This window comes from Sturnira hondurensis, unplaced genomic scaffold (genome assembly GCF_014824575.4).
Source record: "Sturnira hondurensis isolate 20B ecotype Veracruz unplaced genomic scaffold, ASM1482457v3 Scaffold0004136, whole genome shotgun sequence".
NCBI lineage: Eukaryota > Metazoa > Chordata > Mammalia > Chiroptera > Phyllostomidae > Sturnira > Sturnira hondurensis.
In genome coordinates, this window is record NW_028076767.1 from 27,603,179 (window position 1) to 27,624,973 (window position 21,795).

General features: G+C 46.8%; 1 long non-coding RNA gene across 1 annotated transcript; it reads left to right on the plus strand.

The window, feature by feature from the left end:
* The first annotated feature begins 5,369 nt into the window (after positions 1-5,369).
* Positions 5,370-19,992, plus strand: LOC118985509 (uncharacterized). The gene is made up of 3 exons (XR_005066135.1): positions 5,370-5,379; positions 5,981-5,985; positions 19,862-19,992. It is a non-coding gene; the product is annotated as an uncharacterized LOC118985509 (long non-coding RNA).
* The last annotated feature ends 1,803 nt before the right edge of the window (positions 19,993-21,795 follow it).

The following is a 21,795-nucleotide window of genomic DNA, read 5'->3' on the forward strand; positions in this document are numbered from 1 at the left end:
TTGATGAGTATAAGAGTGGATGCTGGGGTCTGGGGCGTAAAGGCATTTTCGTAACCCAGGTGAGAAATGAAGATGGCTTGGTCCAAGATAGCGGCGTTGGAATCAAAGAGGAGTAGATATGTTTGTGAGGTGTTTGGGGAGTGGAATTCGAGGGGACTTTGTAATGGCTGGGCGTAAAGGGATCAGAGTGGGTGAGAGCACCATTTCATCAGGTGTGGAATATAGGGAGAGGAGTTTTGAGGGCAGAAAAGAGCAAGAGTGTGATTAGAGGGATATTATGTTTGCAATGTCTGTGAAACATGTACGTGGAGATACTAGGCGGTAATTGGATACGTGAATCTGGACTCCAGAGGAAAGTTTAGGTTGAAGATACACAATAGCAGCCACAGGTATAAGGCGTAGGTGTGGCCATAGAAAGCGTGGGAATGAATGTGATTATGAAAACAGAATAGATTAAGGGAAAAAAGTGAATCTGGAACTAGGCCCCAGGTAATTCTAGTGTTTAAGGACGAAGCATGAATTATCAAGAGACAAAGAAGAAAACACTACGCAAGAAGAAAAAATCCCCCCCAGAAGACTATTGCAGGGTGGATGCGAAGGGAAGAGGTTGTTAAGAAGAAGAGGAGTCAACTGTCCAGCCTCGACTGGGGTCTAGTGAAGTGTCCACTGGACGTGTGGGCGTGGAATCATTCTCACTCACCAGCAAGGACTGAGTGGTGTGTCCGGAGGAAGGGGGACGCTACAGGCGGGGGAAATAGAGGGAGCTGGCGTAAACACCTACTCGAAAAACTCAGCAGAAAGGAGGGGGAGAGCGGATGTAGCAGCTGAGATGGGGAAGGAAGTTCTTGCGGGGATCTTTTACATTAAAAGAAGTATTACAACATATTTAAATATTAATAGGATGCTGCTTCTAAAAATTTGTCCCACAGATATTCTCCCCCCAAGTGGGCCAAGACACACGTGTGAAGACGGCTGCATCTATTTGTGACAGAAGCGTGGAGACAACCCAATGTCCAGCAACGGGACACTAGTAAAATCCCTGGTGGGGGGTTTGCACAATGGGACGCCACACAGCGGCTCACCGGAGTGAGGTAGGTGTGCCGGTGCGGAGACGGCCCTTAGACGCTAAGCGGGGCAGCAAGTGGCATAAGAGAGTTCCTAATGTGTCCCCGTGTATGTATTTGCATTTACATATGTGTGTATGTCTTAGTCACCTTGAGCTGCCATAACAAAATACCACAGCCTGAGTGGCTTAATCAATGGAAATTATTTTTTCGTGGTTCTGGAGGCTGGAAATGTGAGACGGGGTGTCAGCGTAGTTGGGTGCCGTGAGACCCCTCTTCTTCGGCTTGCAGACAGCTGCCTTCTCACGTACGGCAGAGAGAGCGCCCTCAAGTTTCTTCCCATAAGTACACTCATCCTGTGGGTTCGGGACCCCACCCTCATGACCTCACTTAATCTTAATTACTTCCGTAAAGGTCCTGGGGGGACCTTTCAAATACAAACTGGGGGGTTAGGACTTCAACATATGCATTTTGGGAGGAGACAGTTCAGTCCATGGCAGTGTGTTCACTGTCACGTGTGTATACACGTGTATATGTACAATGTCTGGCAGCCTATACAAGAATTTGGTTAGAGTGTAATAGCGTGAGACGTGGGACTAAGGTAAGAGGAAGATTTATTTTTCATTATATGCTGTCCATACAATTTTCATTTTTAACATGTGCGTGCATTGTTTTTTTTAATTTATAAAATTAGTTTAAAACAAACAGGAGCAAAAGAAAAGATCCCATCACACAGCTATAATTAAAAAGACTGCAGTGGTCAGGGTATGGACGTAGGGGCTCTCTTGCCCTGCCGGCCGGAATGCAAAGTAGTACGGCCACTTGGGACGACAGTTTGGGAGTAGCTTACACATTAAACATACACATACTGTGTCGACCAGCAAGGCCTTTTCTAGATATTTTTAAATTTTTGTTATTCATTGATTTTAGAAAGAGTGAGGAAAGGGGAGAGAGAGGGAGAGAGGGAGAGAGAGAAACATTGATTTGTCGTTCCACTTATTTATGCATTCATTGGTTGATTGTTGTATGTGCCCTGACCAGAGATTGAACCCTCAACCTTGGCATATTGGAATGATGGTTTAACCAACTGAGCTACCTGCCAGGGTCCCTTTCCTTGAAATTTAACTAAGAGAAATGAAACATATGTCTGCACAAAGACTTGTCCGTGAATATACATAGCTGCTTAATCCATAATAGCTCCAAGCTGGAGACAACCTCATTGTCCATTGCCAGGTGAATGAGCAAACAAACTGTGGTAAATTCATTCAATGGACTCTCCTTAGTGAAAGGAAGGACATGATTGAGATGACTCTCACAAACATGATGAACAAAAGAAGTCAGACACAAAAGAGTACATGCTGTCCGATTCTATTTCTATGACATTCTAGAAAGTACTAATCTAGTCTAGAGTGACAGAAGGCAGGTCAGCACTTGCCTGGAGTGGGAGGTGCCTGGGGCATGGACGGTGGAAGAATAAAGCCAACTTTATTGGTATATACATTGGCCAAAACTCACAGCACTCTATGTAAATTGAACCTTGATAAAGTTGATTTTAAAAGTCTAAAGAGGGAGAGGTTGAACATATAGGAGAAATCACTAGCGGTCACATTGGATGCCTGGGCAGCAGGAAAGGTGGGGTACAGACCCATGTGGATCTGGGTGAAAGGAGGGGAACAAAATGCAAACGCACGTGGACTTTTGTGGGGAGCTGAGGCAGGTCCACGTGTCGGGCTCTGTTTCCCTGGTAAAGGCGCATCCTGCTGAGGATGGGAACGGACAAGGCTTGAGGAGAGAAAAGATTCGACGTGGAGTAGAGAGTGGAAGAGCAAGGAGAAGAGACAGCAGACGCTTGGCACCATGTGCAAGTCAGTGATCGCGAATCTATGGCAGTTCCCGTCTGCCCTCTGAGTGATTCTGTTTTCTCCGCAGTGACTGGCTGCCGGCATGCGGGCCTGATAAGAGCAAGGCCCTTCACTTCATCCAGGATTGTGTTTTTGTCAGGTGGTTGGAAGGTGAGCAACTGAGAGAGAAGCAAGATAGAAACTGAGGTAATACACTGGAGGAAAAGGAGACCAGAAGGTGAGACAGGTAGGGAGGAAACAGTAGGAGACTGGAAACAGCCACGGTGTTCAGGGACCAGTGGTCCCCATGAGAGGGCGGAGCAAGCTCCCTGGAAAAAACAGACGGAGCAGAGAGGAGAACATCAATGAGCTACCTTAGAAGTGAAGCAAAGCCTGAGGTGGCTATTACCATAGGGAAATGACATCATTTACCAAAAGACAATGGTGGAGCTGGGTGTTCCAGTTCTCCTGGGTCCCAGATTTTACTGCTTCTCATTGGCCTTCTCTCTAACGTGGCAAAGACCTTGATTTCAGAATCCCTTAATTTCAGAGACCCAACACTGGGTCAATAGAAATGGGACTGTTCCCCAAAAGCCAAGGAGCAGGTGTCTAGTATGCAAGCGAGCTAGAATGCAGGATGACTCCACTTTCAGAGACCAGGATTTTAGCAGATTGCAGCAGTGGGCTACCTGTTAAAGGGGGAAGGAGACCAATGGACCAGTGGAGGGGGTGGGCAGAGTGTCTTCAGTCCAGGGACCTGGAGTCAGACCCATGTTTCTCCACCCGTGAAAGTGGGTATCAGTCTGCAATCCTGTCTTTAATCTGATTATATCACGGCCATATTCTCCATTAGCCCACAAGTCCCAGGGATGATGTCTGCTTTGCTCATTCCTATACCGCTGGAATCTAACACAGGGCTTAGTGTGCAGTTGGTGCTCAATAGATACATGCTAGATGAAGGGAAATTCTAATTCCAATCCTTCTCTGTACCAACTGTGAGACTCCAAGCAAGCAACCTCTCTCCCTGCTTCAATTTCCTCGTCAAGGCTTAATTTAAATGGGCAATGGCCGTTTGCATCTCCTAGCATCCAGTAGGTGCTTAACGCATAAAGTCCTCCACCCCCCACCTTTTCTCTTCTCCTCCCTCCCACCTCCTGCCACACCCATTCTGTGGAGTCATAAAGCCCAACCCAGGCTGGACTCTCACCTTCCCATCCCCTCCTGGCCATTCTCTTGCCTCAAGTTGAGGGTTGGGGAGCCAGCGTTCCCTACCTCTGGCTTCAAGTGTCCCCAACCCCAGAGTGCAGGACTGGGGCCCAAATGGACCCCGGGTCTTGCCAGGTTGCCATTGTCATGGCAACAGTGACAGTCCCCAGCCGCAGGTTCCCTAAGTGACTGGTTACTCTTTAACGTATCCACCCACCTTGGGTGATTAGAAGAATCAATAAGATAACCGGGCGGTGGCAGCTGGCTGCACTCCTGCCTTCCTGGTGAACTGACTCCCACTGCTGCTGTGTGTGGGGCCCCGGCTCCTCATGCCCCCAGGTCTTTGGCTGGGTGGGCTCGGCCATGGTCAGTGTGAACACGCCCCTCGGGGCTCCAGTGGAGGGTCCCTATGGTGAGTGGGGCCAGTGGTTGGGACTGGGGGAGGACTGAACAGGGCAGATCCATGCTCAAGTTTGGGAAACCATGGGACGCCTTCCTGTGTGTTTCGGAAGAGACCAAAGACCCTCTAAGGGCTCCTGCAGATTGGCAGGAAGCCCAGAGGAGGCGTGTGACTTGCTTTGCTAAGCTTCCAAAAGGGGGCATGGCGGATTTGGCCTGGGGAGGGCTGGGAGGGGCCGCAGGAGCCCTAGCGCAGTGGCTGGGCTCATTTCCTGCCCAGAGAGACCACTTTCCTGAGTATGCATCCCAGGATTCTTCCAGAATTTCTCAGGGGCTGCGGCAGGAAGCATCATCCCCACTTGCCTCGAGGACAATCTAAAGCCCACCGAGAGCCTTGCTGGGCATGGCTGTTGCGCTGAGTCCGGTCTGGGTGGGACAGGATCCAAGGGGAGGGGTGGCTGGCCTCTCTAATGAGGCCATCAGCTCTGGAGAATTCAGCAAGCGGAAGTGGTACAAAGCAAGGCACGGCGTGCAGCATTGGAAAATGAGAACGGCCTCGTGGTAGTGTGTGCACCTAAGATGCAAGGTTAGGGAGGTGTATGTTACTGACGGAAAAAGACTTGGAATCTCACCAGGGCCCTTCTGCTCTGGTGAGATTCCAAAACTGGAAGTAACGCTAATGTCGGTCGGGAGAGGATGGGTAAATAAAGCATGATGAATCTTTAGGATGGAATGCTATCCCATTGTTGGGAAATAATGCAGAATTTGGACAGGGAAGGACCTCCAAATTCCATTCAGTGAAAAAGTGAGCTGAAGAACTGTGTATAGCATATAACATTTCTGATAACAAAACGGATATGTGCATGTGTGTGTACACACATTTATCTTTGCGTAGAAAATTGGTGGGAGGGCACCAAGAGACAGGGAGGAGAGTTTTGTTTCTGAGGAGGGAGGTTTAAGAGAATGTCTGTTTACTTTTTGGGGGCACATTTTGGATTTTTAAAAGCTAAGTGCTTTGTATAAACCAACTTAAATCACACCTGTGCAGAGAGCTTGGCCTCTGGAATCAGTAGATCTCAGTTGTAGTTCTGTGACTTCAGGCAAATTATTCAGCCTTTCTGTGCCTTGGCTGCCTTATTTCTGAAGCTGAGATAGAGAGCCTTCTGGTCTTCTTGATAACTAAAGGAAAGACAGCAAGGGCCTAAGTCCTTGGCCTCACACACACACACACACAGAATAAGGACTCAGTAAGAATTCCTTAATGTCGTCAATAGCTGAGGATGGACGGCCTTGAGGAATCGGGGCCTGGTCTCCTTACTGGTCCAGGAGACCCTGCCTTGGTCCACCATCAAGCAGGAGTCTGTGATGCAGCGGGATTTGCGAAGCCCGCACACCAGCTGTGTGTCCTTTGGCAAGTCACTTCCCCTTTCTGAACCTATTTCCTGGTCTGGGAAATGGAGAGAACAACAGAGCCCGTCTCCCAGAGGGCAGTGGGATTAGAGATTGCATAGCTAGAGGGCTGGGCATGCCTTAGGTGCTTCATGGGAGGTTAAAACACAGTTGCAAGACTTGGTTAACCCTGCGGCCAGAGAAAGACTCATTGTCTCCCTCAGGGGCCAGTTTCTGGAGGAGAGCCCCAGGCCACAAGCCCAGGCTAGGGGTGAACAGAAGGCCCCATAGAATTCCTTCCAAAGGATAATATAATATACATGGCAGCCTCTCACTGTGCCCCAGGCCTATCCACTTTGTAGGATGTCCACTCATGTCCCTTTATCCTAGCCTCTGTGCAGTGCTCATCACAGAGCAAGTATTCAACAAACATTGGTTGGATGGATGGATGGATGGACGCTCTATGTCTACTACCTTATTTATTCTCATGATAGTGTACACACATGTGCACACACCGCTTTTTTATCAGAAATGTTATACGTTATATACCATTCTTCAGCTCACTTTTTTATCAGATGCTTGTAGCATACCTTCTCCTGAGCTATGCCAACCAAGAATGTCTCCAGACATTTCCAAATGTGCCCTGGGTGCATATAACACTACTGTGTTGTAAGAAAGCAGGAATAGCTGCTGGGTTGTGTCTGCCACAATGCAGTATACTGTGACTCTTGCGTTGTAGTGTTTGCTTTGGGTGCCAGGATATAGCCCAGAGCCAAGTTTGGGGCCCTAGCAACTGTGAGGATAAGATGCTGTGGTGTGCATACCCACGTGATAACCTGACTCCTGGCTTTGTTATTTTCCTACCCTTGTTTTCCTTCAACAAGCTTCCCTTAATTACATATTTTGGCACTTTGGGAATTTGCTATTTTTGTGAGTATCTCAAATCTCCTTGTGGGCGAGCTCTGTATTTATTTCATTCTTCTTGTTATATTCCAGGTTACCACAGGTCCTGGCCCCATGTAGACTTTGATGGAGTCTACATTATTTAATGAATGAATGAATGAATGAATGAATGAATACATGAGTGGTTAGATAGGTAGATGGCTTGATAGATGGATGTAATATCCATGGTGGATGGACAAATGGATGGGACCAATGAATTAATGGTAGTTGAGAAGTTTGGTAGGTGAGTAGATGGGTGGATGCAATACTGAATAGATGCGATGGGTGAATGGTAGATGGATGGTTGGATGGATGGATGGGATGGATGGAGAGATGTGTGTATGGATGAATAAGTACCTGGACAGGTGGGTGGGTGGATGGATGGATGAATGAGGTGATGGATGGGTGGGTAGATGCAAAGATGAATGTGTGGATGAGTGGGTGGTTACATGGATGGATGCACAGATGAGAAGGGTTGGGCTGGGCTGAGATAGCAGTCCCTGTAAGTGCTCAGAGCAGGACAAGTAAGAAGATGGGGTGATTTGGCCAATGGTCAACAAACCTCCATCAGGGCACTCTATCTGTTTTCAAGGCTAGATGAGCCTGATTCTTCAGGGTGGGTAGGCCTTGCTCCTTTGCCAATGGCATTGGCCTCAAGCCAGATCAAAGGCTGTTGTCACAGGCAGTTTGGTTAAGTGTCCCTCCCACTTAAAGCTATACAATGGGTGGGCGCTTAAACAATCTGATCCCCAACTCTTCATCCATCAAATTAACCTTGGTTGTTGTGAGGATTCCATGAGCTGGTGAAGGAAAAAATGTACCATAAACTATAAGGTGCTCTGTCTCCCCGATGGGTAAGTAGACCCAAAGTTGGGTAGGACCCCATATACTAGAAGACTGTGGGGTTGTGTCAGGTGTCAAGCATGCTCATCCCACCCTTCATTCCCAAAATGTAGTCACCCTCACCCTTCCCTCCTTTCTCCCCTGCCCACATCATCTTCCCATCCCAACTCGATTTCAACTGGGTCCCCTTATGGGTTCAGTGCATCACAAACCTGGCTGCATATGGGAAGTTTTTAAAAACTGACATATTTTGGGTCAGTTGGAGTTCAGAAACCATTGCTTTATTTTGCCTCATTTTATAAAGGGAGGCTATGGGTGCCCAGAGTGCCCCTCATTTCTACCTAGAAGGTCTCTGTGTTCATTAACTCATTGTTCACTTGTTCATTTCTTCCACAAACTACTCGGGGCTTATGGTGTGCCTTCTGCTAGGCACTGGGACGTAGGAGAATAAAACGTGTCTTTAGATCTTGCATAGAGCCCGGTGAGGTGGGGTAGACCCACAAACCAGCAGCGACCAAAGACAGGGTGCCGCAGTAGGGATGAGCAGGGCACTGTGGGAACACGAAGTGACTTGGGAGGAGAGGAAGGGGTCACAGACCTCTGACCCTGGAGCAGAGGACTGATAGTCAAGCTGAAACCTGAGGGTTTCGCGGGACTCAGCCAGAAGAAGAGAGGGGGGAGGAACAGCATGTGCGAGGCCCAGAGCCTGGCCACCAACTGCCCTGATTTTACTTGCGTTTCATTGCAACTAATTCCACCCGTACTGAAAGTATCTTGGGACTTTTCTGATTGTTTTTTGAGTGGCTTACCTTGTTCCTCATAAGATTATGAGATGCTTAAGTGCAGGAACTATGCCTTCCACTCCTTCTGCCTCACATGCCTCTGACATCAGGTGGGCCTGTGAAAAAGTAGGAATTTATTTCCACTTAACCTCCTTCTATGTAAAGAGCAGGATGCTGGCTGGCTACTCTGTTTTCTCCATTTAGTCTTTGCAATGACCTGTCAAGGTGGAAAGTGTCATCCTCGTCTCATAGCCAGGTCATCGAGATGCAGAGTTGTTAAGTTAGTTTCCCTGCAGCACACGGCAGATGAGTGACGAAAATCTCTTCTGATACCAAACCCTCGTTCTCTCACCTATGCCGTTACTCACATAGCAGCATCTGAAGGGCTGTGTGTGACGGCACGGTTAGCAGCTTGGACTTGGCCCCAGACTGCATGGGCTCAAATTGCCATCCACTAGCTGTGTGGCTTTGGGTAAAGTAATGTGTGTACTTCAATTGCCTCATCTGTCTAATGGGCTGATCATAATATCATCCACTTCATAGGGCTGTGAAAATTAAGTGAGGTTAACATCTGGAAAGTGCTGAGTGCCTGGCACACAGAAAGTGTTGTGAAGTAATTTAATTATTGTCATTGTTATTATACCTACTGTGTGAAAGAGACTGAATGCTTATTATGCACTAGGCACTGTTTAGCTGTTTGGAGCAAATAGAAGGAGGGATATGTAACTGGTAACAGGATGCAACTGGCTAGCTGGAGAGTCAGGACGAAGCTTGGTTCCAAGCTCCCCAGTGCCCGCAGGTGCCTGGGGTCTGGGCGTGGGGCTGGTCCATGATCTGGGCCTGTGAGAGGCCAGTGAGAGGCATGGGGATGGAGGGGACAGCCTGCACTGGCCACAGACCTAGGAAATGGCTCTGGCCCCAGGCGGCTGTTTCTGGCCTCACTCTAGTCTTTGTCCTGCTGGCTCTCCGCCTTCTCTTCTGAGAAACAGAGGCCTGTGCCTGGCTCAGTGGTCATCACCCAGTATTCTGTGGGAGTCAGGAAAGATGCTCCAACCAGAGAAGCTGACTTCTGACTGGAACATTTAGTGGAAAGATTCATGGTTCAAAAATGTTCCGAGAACCAGAGAGCCAGCCCAGTGTATTTGAAACTGCCATCTTGACCCATTAATGAATGGGTCACGTGATTTATTGGGTTGTATTATTTAGAGCCATACTACTGATGTAATGAACAAACCCGAAATGTAACTGACAGAAGTCTGTTTACTTCTGTCACATAGTCACTCGGGATCCCAGAAGTGACCCTGGTCCAGAGTGACAGTTATCAGTTCTACTCACATTCTATTGATGAGAACTTGTCACATGGCCTGGGCCAAGTGCAGAGGATCCTGGGATATGTCCCTAGCAGGCAGCTGCTTCCAGGAATAGCTCTAAGTTGTAGGAGGGGAGCATGAATTTGTTGGTACACAGTTGACCACTTCTGCCCTGAGGTTGTGTACATGCATACATGCATACATGCACACCAAAATATATATAACAGATGTGAATACCCAATTTTTATAATGAACACTTTAATTAAAATGTGCATACAGAAATAAAGCAAATGTGGCAGAAGCTACCAGGTGGTGAATCTGGTGAAGGATGCATGAGTGCTCACTGTCCTATCCTGTTCAAACTTTAGGAGGTTTGACATTTTCCAAAGTGACATGTTGGAGAAAATGTAATTGTTAGAATTTGCAAAACTAATAAATAGTATAAAATAAGATATACATAGAATAAGACTTTAATTTAGGCTTAAGAGTTTTGAACTATAATTTTTTTAAATTTAATTCTTGTTCAAGTACAGTTTTCTGTCTTATATTCCCAGGTGAACTATAAATTTAATATAGGAACTGGTCAACTTTTTCTATAAAAGACCAGATAGCATGTATTCTAGGCTTTGCAGACCGGATGGGACCTGTGGCAACTACTCTGCTCTGCTTTTGTAATGCAAAGGCAGCCGTACGCAACAAATAAGTGAATGGGGTGGCTGAGGTCCAATAAAACTTTATTCACAAAAACAAGCAGTGGGCCAGATTTGGTCCCAGGGTTATTGCTTGTTGACTCTTGCTTTAATATATCAAATATGTATTTTAAATATTTTATTTATTTTATTTTTAGACAGCGGGGAAGGGAGGAAGAAAGAGAGGGAGAGAAACATTAGTGTGTGGTTGCCTCTCACACGCCCCCCTACTGGAGACCTGGCCCACCACCCAGGCATATGCCCTGACTGGGAATCAAACCAGCGACCCTTTGGTTCACCCCAGGCTGGTGCTCAATCCACTGAGCCATACCAGCCAGAGCACAGATACTATTTTTTTAAAAGCCTTTGAAGCACATGTGTTTGGTTTGAGGCAGATACATTATTTCTATAGTGCAGGTCAACAGTGTTCATAAGAAATTCCAACTGTCTCAAGCTGTTAGGGATCCAAATCTGTTAATGTTTCCTCACTGTGCTGGGCAAAATAATTTTAGCACATCTGCTGTTCACATAATCAACAGGTTTCTTTTATTTTCATTCTTTGCCTCTTCTTTGCATAAAAAAAATGCCATTTAAAAGTATTTTTGTTACAGTGTAATGTTCATCAGAAAAGAGCACGAGTTATACATAAAAATAGATTAATAGAATTTCACAAATATGACCACATTTTTAAATGAAATAAAGTAGAATAGAAAACATAGTTCACACCCTGTAAGAAGAATAAATTTTAGGGCGAGACTTTGTTTCATTTCAGTCCATTTACAGAAGTGTGCTAGGGGTTTGGACAATAGCAAAAATGTATGGGATACTTACCAGGGCCTTACACATACTAACTTCATCTTCACAATGGGCCTGCAAGGTGGGTACTGTTATTGTCAGCCCCATTTTACAGATGAGAAAATGGAGGCACGGAGGTTGAGTCTCTTGGTGAAAATGACCTAGGCATTAAGAGGCGATGCTGGGCCTCCAGCCCTGGTGGTGGGCTCCACAGTCCACATTCTTTTGATGACCACTTTCGTTGCCACTGAATATAAAGTGTGTGGTGTAGAATGTGTTATGTACTGAGGGTCATGATCAAAATGATTTAAAAGCCACTGGACAGAATTTTCTAAAGGTTGTTTATAGACCTAAAAATAGCATACTTGTCCTTTGGTGTACCTACAGGGTACAGGTGCCAATTTTAGGATGTACCCAAAATCATATTGGGTACATCCCAATATGACCTTCTAAATCACATTGAATTTATTTTACTGTGTGTTAGAAAAATGTAGGGTTAGCATATTAAAGCATTAATATAAGATATCCTCTTAAAAATTAATGTCTTCAAAAGAAAGAAAAATATCAAGTAAGTAATTACAGGTGAATAAAGTACAGGTAATAGGTAGGTATGGTAAAATTTATAAAGAGGAACAGAAGGGTCTGGGGCGTTGGGATCAGACATTGAACTTGGTGTCAGAAGGCCCAGACATGGGTCCTGGCTCATTCACTTCCTACCTCGGGTTTATTTGATCACTTACATGACTGTTACCGTAGGCCGGGCACTGTTCTAAACACTTTATAAAACAGCTCCTTTGGCCTCACAACTGCCCATTGAGGTGGGTCCTGTCAGCAAACCCTTTTCCCAAAAGGGGTAATAAAAGCTCTGAGGGGTTAAAAAACCTGCTCCGAACCACACAGCCCACGAGCGGCAAAGCTGGGGTTCAAACCCCGGTGTTGTAATAATAAAGGCAATATTAGCTGATGCAACAAGCCACCCCCAAATGTGAGATAGAAGAGTTATCTCCTTCACACGTCCATCCCTGCAGCCAAGATGAAGGGATGCCCTTCATCTGGGCTGGAGGCTGGGTTTTACTTAAACCGCTGCGCCCCACTGGGCTCAATGACTCCAGTTCCGCTTCCGTCTCAGGGGCTCCATGGATCACGGGATGGTTGCAAGGGCCTTCCGCACACCAATGGCTTCACTGGTGTGAAGCGTCAGTGTTATTGTTGTCTCGGCCGACACCTGCCTTACAGTGTCAGTGTGAAGATGAACTGAGATAATGCAGGGAGAGGCCTTCCTTGGTCCCTGTATAGATGACATCAGGCATGAATCACAGTGATGGCAGTGACAGTGATGCAAATGAAAAAATGAATGTTGACTTATCTCCAAATTGGGAAATGGTTCATAGGGTCTTCCCTGTTAGCAAGTGAACATGCTGTATCTAAGACTGAAAAGTCAAGAAGTAGCAGCTTAACCATGATACCTAGAAATAAAAAGGGGAGAAAGCCCCAGGAAAACAGTTGCAAGCATTTCATTTGCCTCTGGGCGGTGGTCACCAGGATGAGGAGAGAGCGGGCCAGCAGAGGCTGCCATAGGGTATCCGCCTGGCAGAAGTCTTTGATTTTTTTTCCAATTGTGTGCCTATACAACTTGAATAAAATTTTTGAAAAAAATTTAAATTAAAAAAGAAAAGGGAAGAATTAACTACTGTTTCAAACACTCTCAAGCGTACCAGGTCACAAGTCATGGGACGGAAAGCCACAGAGGGGAAAACCAGAGTTAAAGTTAGAGGGAAAAATTGTGTTTAGGACTTTTCATGTTTAAGGATACGATCATTCAGGATACGATCGTGTTTAAAATTCCTGCCAAACATCTCCCAAAACCTTGTGTCACACTAAACAGAAAACCTGAACTCTTTCTGCTGACCTAACAGTCCCCTGGGAACGCGGTCTGCCCCTCTGTCGGCCTCTCCCCCTTCCCCCCCTTTTGCTCACTCTACTTCAGCACCACTATCTATCCTTCAGTCAAGCCAAGCACATTCCTGCCCCAGGGCCTTGGTACTTGCTATTCCCTCTGCCAGGAACACCCTTTCTCCCAATCTTCCCATACCTGATTTCTTCTCATAGTTTGGATCTTAGCTCCAACTACGACCCAAACTGTGGCCTCCCTTGACCACCCAGATCTCAGGCTGCCCCACCTCCACCCATCACTGTTATCCCCTACAACAGGGGTGTCAGACTTGTTTTTACTGGGGGCCACATTAGCCTTGTGGTTGCGTTCAAAGGGCGGAATGCAGAGCTCCTTGCCCCTAGTTAAGCGGCAATTACATTTACACAGTCCTAAAGTTACATTCAGTCCATTGAAGGCAACTGCAAGGCTGATCTGGCCCCCCCGTGAAAATGAGTTTGACACCCCTGCTCTACAACCCTGGAATCTGGTTCATTCCTCGATCTGTTTATCATTTGTCTCCTCCACTAGAGTTAAGTCCCACTGCAGCAGGGAATTTGGCCGTCGTCTTCCCTGGTGTATCCTCAGCATGCAGAACAGTGCTTGGCACACAGTAGGCACCCCGTAAATATCTGTGGAATGGACAAATACAGATGGGGAGAGCCGAATTAGTATGCTGAGTGGCTGGATGGGCCAGGGGCAAGGGGAGGAAGCTGCAGCCTCTGCCTGGGCCCTGCCCTGGGTAAACAGGCCTCCCTCTGCCCAGACAGCCGCTGTTTGAGAACTGTCTGACGTGGGACCGGCCGGGCCTGGGCTGCCACACCGCCAAGGCCCCAGGATTCCCTGGGACACTCAGCGGAGGCAACCACACCTCAGGGAGAGCCTGTGAAAGAACAGGTGAAAAAGTTATCCAAACAGGCGTGAGGAAGGGCCAAGAAAGTGGTGAGACAGAGAGAGCAGTTGGCCCTTCCTGGGCAGAGACCAGAGGAGCTGGAGGGAGGCCCTGGCACACCCAGTGGGCACCTTCCCAGGCAGGGCCTGGCCTCCAGGCTGGGCCTCCAGGATCCAGTTCTAGTCCTGGCTCTGGTCCTGACTTCCAGAGGGACATCGGCACTCGTTACCTCTGGGCCTCAGTTTCCTCCCCTATCAACCGAGGGACCCTGGGCCAATCAGTGGTTTATAAAATTAAAATAATAATAATTATTATAAAAAAGGAGGCAGTGGTATTCATCCTTCAAACAAAACCATACCCGGAAGCCAAAAGCCAATTCACAGGAATGGAACAATGGAGGGGGAGCAGTTAAAGGAAGGGTGGAGGTTCAGGATGCTGCCCCCCTGCAGGGTTCTTCCTCGTGGTGAGGTGTAAGGGGGTGTAGCCAGCGGGGGCGGGTGGGGGGAATATAATCTGGTGTCTTGTAATCAGAGACCCAAGTTCAGGCCCCACAGTGTGGTGTTAGGCAGTTCACTCCGCCTGTCCGAGCCTGGGCTTCCTGTATCCAAATCTGGCATCATCACACACGGTATCACAGTATCACGTTCAGCACAGAGCCTGGCACTTTGCAAACTCTCACTAAGAATGGCGAGCAGTCAGTGTTGGTCATTAGCAGATGTAGCAGAAGTGACCCAAAGAGCTAGTTCTTTGTCTTTGCCGTGAGTTGGGAGAATATTAAACCACTCTGAACCTCAGTTTCCTCCTCTTTAAGACATGGCCAAGGGCTTAAAGGAGATCAGAGGTTGAGATCCAGGCTACTCAGTTGTTTTTAAATAAAGTTTGAATTGCCTATTAACTTTTAAAAATCCCAACTGCCAGCTTCTTTCAAAAAGTTGTTAGTTCTAGCAACGCTGATTTCCCATACCTATGAGGCAGAAGTCCACTGGAGCTAGCTTAGACCTAGTGTGCTTTCTCTAATTTGCCACAGGCCCCACCATCCTTAGTATCTCTACACTGGAGGTACATTAAGGAACAGGACATTATTGTGTTTGCCGTGTTGTTTTTCTTACACTAAAGTGCGGAATGTGCTTATACCGCATCCACTTATTTCTGTTCCTGGGCACTGGGGGCGCGTGAGTGTGGAACCCTTGATTTAAGACCAAGGGCAAGCTCCTTATTCGTGGGAGCAATCTATTTCCTAGATTTACTATTGTTTTAATGTGACTACTAGGCCATTTAAAATTATGTATGCACCGGCCACGTGGCTCAGTTGGTTGGAGTGTCGTCCCTGAACACCAAAAGGTGGCAGGTTTGATCCCAGGTCACAGCACGACGTACCTATGTTGTGGCTTCGATCCTGGGTCAGTCACATACGGAAGGCAGCTGATCGATGTTTCTCTCTCACAGATGTTTCTCTTTCTCCCCCTTTCTCTTTCTCTAAAATCAGTAACTATATCTGCAGGTAAAGATTAAAAAATATTTAAAATTATGTATGTTTCTTGTATTTCTGTTGGATGTGCTGCCCTAGCCCCTTGGATTCTACAGCAGTGGCCAAGTTCGCTGCTAATGCATCCCCCCTCCATTTCTCTTCCGAATAGACCAGTCCTAGCCAAACCCCTTGCGCTGCTGTCCCTGACTGGGTCTTTTCCCCACTCCGCGTTTATCTCTTATGTCCCCATCCTGGTCGTCTCCCTGTCTGTCAGGGGGACCCAGGCTTCAGAACTCCAGGCCCATCTTCGGAAACTCTCCACTTAGGAGATCTCGCCTCCCAGCCCCCTTCTTGCAGTCATTGTGTTTCTCTTATCAGACATTCACATAAGACAATAGTCTATGTGAAACTTAAATACCTACCTATTCTTCTGTCTCCAGCCTGCTGAATTACCCCAAATCCAGTGATTTGTGGGGTGGAGTTGGGGTGGGGAGAGGCAGGTCATCGTTGTTCTAGGGATAAGGTGGGCGGAGTTTGGGGGAGGGACGCGGAGCCTTCCATAGTAAAGGAGCTGATTGTTTTTGGAGGAGATAATGTCCACAGCTTTTCTGGGGAGGAGAGAGAATCCTGAAGGATTTAGGGAGCTGGGAGGAAAAAGAATGGTGATGAGGGCTGCCCTTCAAATGGAAACGCTTTAGATGGTCGTGGCCAAGAACTTGTGTGGCGGAGTTAGGGCGACTTGGGTTAGAGTCATGCGAGGCGAATGACCTTGCCCAGGTGGCTTTACCTCTGACCCCCAGTCTCCTCTTCTGTAAAATAAGGGTAAGAATAGACCTATTCAAACACAGTGCTTTGCACAGAAGTGCTCTTTAAATGCTGGCTATCATCATACCTTTTGAAAAAGGCCACAGTCGCATGTGGAATAAATTTAATTTTTTTATTTGCTTCTGTGCATTTTTGCAATTCTTCTACCACAAACCTGCTTTTAGTTAAATAATAAAGAGTTAATTGAGTGAGAAGGAATAAGTGGAAATGTCATCCTAACTGTGGGCTCCAACATGGGATTTTTAGAGCTGGAAGCAGGTAAGAGATCTTAGAGTCGAAACTTCACACACCCATCTCATATCTCAAGAAACTGAGGCTCCAAGAGGAAGGTGATTGGACCAAAGTCACATAACAAGCTAGTGGCAGAGCCGGAACTAGAATGGTGACTGAGAGTTGTAAGGGAACTTAGAGGTCACGAGGTCAGCCTCCGCCCACCCCCGCCCTCTCGAGACCACTCAGACAAGAAGGATTCCACTGTTAGACGTTTGGAAAAATGCTGGATTAGAGAGAGCCGTGTGGATTTCATCACCAGAGGCCTTCTCAGAGCCCTTCACACTTGCCAGTGCCTCGGGCACCTAGACAGAGGCCTCCCGTGTGCCCACAGCCGTTCATCACAGAGACCCTTGAAAAATGTTTGCGCCCGTTGAAGCTCTCCCTGCCCCCGAAACAGAGAACCGCCAGACTTAGATACATGGTTAGATTGTTTTAAAAGGACTTTATAGATATGTTACATTGTCAGATCTTACTAATTTCAGTACCAAATTGTCTGTTACTGGTATATAAAAGGACAGTCAGTTTTCCCCCTAATTTTTCCTTCTTTCCAAAGCAAAAAATATTACAAACAGGCAGAAAAGTATAGCGAACACTGTGGTGGACACCAATGTGCCCGTCTCTCAGTTTCGTCAGCTCCTACTGCAGGGCCACGTTTCCACTGGGCTCACGTTTTGTTGTGATGAGAGAAGAAACGTTACACTTGGCGTCGAAGGTCCTGTGCCCTGCCGTCCTCCTCAGCGGCGACCACGGCCAATATCTGGAGCTCATCACTTCCAGACATGTTTTCATACTGTTACCATGCATGTCTGTGTATCCATAACTGCACAATAACACTGTGTAATATTAGTTTGCATATCTGGAAAATTTGTTCAAAGGGTATGTTGTATGCATCCTTCAGGAACTTCCTCTTATTCCCTCATACGATTTTCCCCCGCTGCTGATATACAAGCAGCATGAGGTCACTCATTTCAAATGTGCGTGACTATCCCAAGTGCATTTATTCTGGGTTTTGCCAATGGAGTTGGTGCCCGTGCTCTGCTGTTTTAAACGGTGCTACAAGGAACGCTGTTATGCTTGTGGGTGAGAGTTTCCCTAGAGAAGGTGCAGGAGCTGAGTTTCCGGATCTCAGGAAAGGGGCATCTCTGCTTCGGTGAGATGGCCGGTGAGATGGCCGTACAGTGCTCACCCCGGGCTCCGGGGCAGCCGGGAGGGGCTCTCTCGTCGTCTGTGCTTCCTCTGTGAGTGCCTGTTCCCGTCCTTGGCCCACTTGCTGCGTGGTTTACCTTTGCTTATCAGTTCGAAGGAGTTATTTATTCTTGATACAGATCCTTGTTCAGGTGTATTTGTGGGAAACACCTTTGATCAGTCGGTAGCTTGTCTCTTCACTCTTTAGAGAATCTTTTGTTATTCTGAAGTTTACAACTGTAAGGCAGCAGTTTCGGTTGAATAATAAAACGGAGGTCATTAAATGTAATAATCATTTCCATTATGGTTTGCACTTGTAGCTTGCCGATAAAATCTTGCAGAACCTGAGATCATAAAACTATTATGCTAAATATTTCCTATTAAGTTTTATTTTTATTTTCCATATTTAGGTCTTTATTCCCTAGGAATTGATTTTTGTGTATGGTATGAAATAGAGATGCCATTCTATTTTCCTTCAGGTGGATAAGCAGTTGGCTCGGCACCATTTATTAGGTAGGACATCCTTTCTTGAGTGATATGCCAAGCCAATTGCTTTTGTCTCCCATTTTCAAATATGTGCAGATCTCTTTCTAGGCTCTCTATATGGTCCCACTCACCTATCTCTAGTAGCCACATTAAAAACAATTTTTTTTTTAGCCCTGGCTATGTAGCTCAGTTGGTTAGAGCATCATCCCAATACACCTAGGTTGTGGGTTCAATCCCTGGTCAGGGTGCCTAAAAGAAGTAATCAATAAGTACATTAAATAAGTGAAACAAAAAATTAATATCTCTGTCATTGATTTTTAATTTTTTTAAATTATAGGTACCTTGTTTTGTCGATGTGGCAAAAAATATATTTTTGGTGTGCCACAGACGTTTGGTAATTAAATGACTTACGTGTGCCATGGATGAAAAATGTTAGAAATTACAGGGTTAGAGGTTTGGGCAGCTGCCGCTCAACAAAATCTCTAGAAGTTCGCCATGTTTCCGGCCATTGGAGCAGCTCTCCCCATGCACACGGTCCCGGGGGTTTACTTTGAACTGGTGCAAAGGGTTTCTCTTCCCTCTTCACTGAGTTCAAGCGTTTCTGCAAAGCCACCTGGACCCTGATCTGCCGTCATTGCACGGCGAACACTGCGCGATGCTCACCGTGCGCCGGTGCAGCTCTGTCCGTGTGTTAGCACAGACACTGCCCACGGCAACCCAGTGACACACGCATCCTCCTCCCTATTTTGCCAAAGAACAGAGCAGTTAAGTAACTCGTCCAAGGTCACACAGCTAGTCTGTGGCAGATCCAGAATTCAAGCCAGAAAGTCAGGTTCCAGAATTTGTTCTCTCAGCCTCTATATGGAGCTGTCTTCAAACATCGGACAAACCTCAGCCACGTTTCTGAAGCCCGAAAGATTGACACATGGTTAGGAATGTTCGTTTCCTTCTCTTCCCTTCTCTTCTCTTCTCTTCTCTCTCTTCTCTCTCTCTCGCCCTCTTTCTTTTTAACGAAAAGAGAACAGGGACCCACGGACAAAGATAAGGGGGGTTGAAGGCAAGGGTGAGTAGGGCAGGGGAGAGTAATGGGGGAAATGGGGACAACTGTAATTGAACAATAGTAAAAGAAATAATTGTAAAAGCAAGCAAAAAACCAAAACCAAAAGCAGAAAGAGAACAGACCAAGGGCCCAAGGGCTTCCAAAGGCAACAGTAGTAAGTCAAGATAAAACATAAGTTTATTTCATTCTGTTTATTTTCCCATTGCTTTCTACTTATGATACTGGTGTTTCATTTGGTAGTAATAACACATCCTTCTAGAATAAACCTAAGTTAAAATAAGTGAGTTGATGTTAAGAAAGATGTTAATAGCCTAAGTGGTTTTCAGATATGACAAATCATAACGGTCATAGGAACATCAGTGAAGCTTTGGAAAGACTGTGTTCAGTCAAGATAGGCGAGGCTGTGCTGAAAGAACCAAAAATGGCTTCAGTCTCAGGCGCCAACCCAGCGGAGAGCTGCTGCTCACCCACGATGCATGCAGGGGGTCAGCAGGGGGCTCTGCTCATCCCGGTGACCCCACATCTATCCGTGGTTCTACAGCAACCTCAGCACTGGCTCTTAAACCTTCTGCCCAGGTGCGACACAGATTGTTTCTGTTCACATTTCACTGGCCAAGACAAGTCACATGGTCACGACCAACTTCAAAGGAGGCAAGAGAGCGCCAATCTGCCATGGGCAGATTGTGCCCGAGAGGGGAGGAGTGGAATTGTTGAGAACAGCTCACAGACAGACCATGAGTGGAAGAGCCAGAAAGATGGGTCTAGAAAGGTAGACCAAGTCATGACTCATTGGGTTGTTCTGTCTCAGCCCCTGTTCTCAGGGAAGGGACTCCGGTCCAACAGGCAAAGACAGTCCGACACCCCCATTCTGTTAAGCCGATACTTCTCCCAGGCAGCACCTCAGGATTCGTTCTGATTGGGATGCTGTTATTTTATCAGCAGGGTTAGCCGAACTTCGTGGTCAGCTTCTGTTTCTCCCCTGAGGGTAGATGACGCAGTTGGGACTTTGGCTGAGCTGGGATTCGGTTCTGTCACTACTTTGAAGAGTTATCCAGGGATGGGTAATTGGGAAGGAGAGAAATTCAAAGGTGGGGTTCAACGGAGAAGGGAGCCTCACCCAGCGCTTGGTTGTCTGGTTATCAGGGAGGCTTCCTGGAGGAGTTTTCGAAGTGGGTTCTGAGGTCTCCCTGCGTCAGAAGCAGGTGGAAGCTCATTAAACATGTGGTAGCTGGGCCCGCTGCTGACCCTGGAGCCTTGAGGTGGGGCCTCCGGGATTGGATTTTTAACAGTAACTGTGAATGATTCTTATGGATGCTGGGAAGTGAGGCAGACTGAATTTGGGGGAGAAGATTTCCTCTAAGTCCAGAGATTTAACACAGGTGTTCTCAACCAGGGGTAAACATATGACCATGTCTGGGGATAATTTTGGTTGTCACACCCTGAGGGGCAAGCGCTAGTGGAATTTAGCTGGTGGAGGCCAGAGATCCTGCTAAGTGTCCTGGAATGCACAGGACAGCCCAGCCCTTACAACAAAGAGTTATTTAGCCCAAGATGTCAATAGTGCCAAAGTGGAGAGACCCTGGTTACCAAGAGTTGAACCCTTCCAAATGTAGGGGCACAAGTGATTTTTAACCTTCCCTCTTTATTTTACTTTCCATATTTTCTACCCTAAGCGTGGAATCGTTTTCACTGGAAAGCATAGTATGTACCAGACACTTCATGCACGTTATATCCGTTTTTCCTCAAAAATCTTTTCAGCGTTCTTCCAATAAGTATCTGTTAAGCACCTGTTACGCGTTTAATTTAAAAAGTATTCAAGATGTGGGGTGCCCCCTGGGGGTACAACAGACAAGGATCGTGTCCTCAATGGCAGTGGAGGAGATGTGTAAAGGCCCTGAGACAGGAAAGAAAAACTAAAAAGAACTGGAAAAAAAAAAAAAACTAGTGTGGTCGCAGCCACAGGGTGGGGGTGAGTGAAATGAAATTGGGTGGAGATATAGAGATACAGAGACAAGGTCGGGTAGGCCTCACAGTTCCTGGAAGTTTTGGATTTTGAGTTTTGTTATAAACACATAGGAAACTGACAGGGGGGAGTCCAACCTTTTGGCATCTCTGGGCCACACTGGAAGAAGAAGAGTTGTCTTGGGCCCCACATTAAATACATGGTGATACGTGATCACCAAAAAAAAACCCCATTATGTTTTGAGTAAATTTATGACTTTGTGTTGGGCCACATTCATAGCAAACCTGGGCCACAGGCGGTGAGTGTAAAGGTTTAAGTAAAGGTAAGGACCTGATGCAATCCCTTGGTACGAGGTCATCCCTGGCTCCTGGGTGAAGAGCAGGTATGGGACCCAAGCAGGGGAGCGAGAGAAGTGAGTGAACAGACTTTTATGGACCGGCAGAGACACTGGTG